Source organism: Chroicocephalus ridibundus, chromosome 1, assembly GCF_963924245.1.
Source record: "Chroicocephalus ridibundus chromosome 1, bChrRid1.1, whole genome shotgun sequence".
Lineage (NCBI taxonomy): Eukaryota > Metazoa > Chordata > Aves > Charadriiformes > Laridae > Chroicocephalus > Chroicocephalus ridibundus.
In genome coordinates this window covers 77,659,495-77,661,410 of record NC_086284.1, presented here as the reverse complement: position 1 = coordinate 77,661,410, position 1,916 = coordinate 77,659,495, and positions in this window count along the sequence as shown.

Sequence of the window (1,916 nt, the reverse complement as noted above, 5' to 3'; positions counted from 1 at the left end):
TCTGTTAGAGGAAGAACTATTTTTAAATCTGCTTTCCTTGAACATATTTTTTTGTTGTTGTTGCTTGTGTATGTGCTCAGATCCACCAATAGCAAATTGCTTCACAGACATTTCAAATTTTAAATGTCTTCCTTTTCAGTCAGAATTGCTCAGTCTTGCCCACCTTTACCCAGTGATTCCCACCAGAGGGCATGTTAATGATATTTTCTATTTTAAAACCTTGAGGTTATGGATGAAAAAAACTATAGATATGTTAAGTGAGTAATACCGAAGGCAGATTGCATGTGAGGCAGCGGCTCAGCTGCAGAATTTGGTCTCTAGAACCACATACCCAGCATTCACTCAGTCCTTGACAGCTTTTTCGGTACCTTGGGAACAGGACTGGCATGTTTCGGGTCTTCTATTCACTAAAGGATTTAATTTGCTTATTTTAGGTAGGCTAAAAAGAACACAGTTAGTACACGTGTTAGTGTCGTATGAAAATGCCCATTCAACAAATATACTCTACTTGGGTACCACCAGCCACCTCAGTGACCACTACTACCTTGTGTAAGTTTTCTATAGCACCATCCTCTCATGCCACACATATTTGTGATGCAAAGTGTGTGTCTACACCTGATTAGTTTTGATGAAGGGATTTGCATTCTCTTGTGGTGGCATGCTTGGTCAGGTTTTGGGTAACCTGAGGGTGATCTTACAGTGTCATCTGACCAGTACCTTCAGGCTGCCCAAGCAGTGGCTGAATTAGTTTTAATGATCCATTTTAAACTCTAGTCTGGAGTAATTCATCAGGGCTCTGTGTGCACCAATGGGTGCAGCCACCCTTTCCCTCTTCTCCAGGTCTGGCTGCCTGTTCTCCCTCATGGGGTGGTGTGGGATGGGCCTTGGTCTGGGAGGGCACAGTCCTGCTGGCACCGTGGCTGCCCTCAAGTCCCGGACAAGACCAGGACTCTGACTGGCTCGGGGACCAGATTCCTTCAGGACATATGAAATCTTCTGTGTCCTACCTCAACAGGCCCCGCCTTCTCCTAGGAACAGTCATGTCAACAGCTTGTGAACACAGTCTACAGCCTTGTGTTTATGATAAGCCAGCAGCCAGCAATGATTTTGGTTTTGTTTAATGTGCTTTTCTGTTGTTCATTCTAGTTCAGTATTGGCAACGTGAACAGCTGAGACGCCCCCAAGAGTAGTCAGGGGAGGGCAGAGACCTCTCCAGTTCTCCTAAGACAACCCCTTCCAGCATGAGAGTTCTTGGTCCACAGGTGTAGCGTGGTCTGCTGGGATCTCTTCCAGGTCCTGTTCTACGCTGTCCCTGTAGATGTTGCTACCGAATGCATGAACAGCTTGTCATAAATGAAAGACAGAAAATTCACTCTACATGGTCAGAAAAATCTGTTAATAATAATGTCTCAGGTAGTATTAACACTTGCAGGGTTAGGAGGCGCTCCAAGAAAAACTCCAGGCTAATAAAAGCTTCAGAAATGTCACCATACTTTCATAAGAAAGGAGTCAATGGAACAACTGTGTTCATATCCTTCAAGAAGTTGCCAAATGTATGAAGTTCTTTTCTAACAGACTAATAAGAGCTGTGAAAATCACAGAGTTCTAGGAAATGCACAGCACAATTTTTCAAAATGTTATTTTTGAAAAAGTTATTTTAAATTAATGTTATATTTTTTTCCTTTTCCTCTTCTGGAAATGTAAATTCAAGTGAGTAGTAGATGATTTCAAGGTTCCTTTTGGACTATTCCTTCAGTGTGGTTGTGTCCAGACAGGACCAGCAGATGGCAGCCCTCATCCTCACCAAATCAGCTGGTCACCCCAATTTGGTGTCATCTGCAAACATGATGACAATGCACTCGATCACTTCCTCCAGGCCATTGATAAAGACGTTAAACTGGATAGGTCCCAGGACA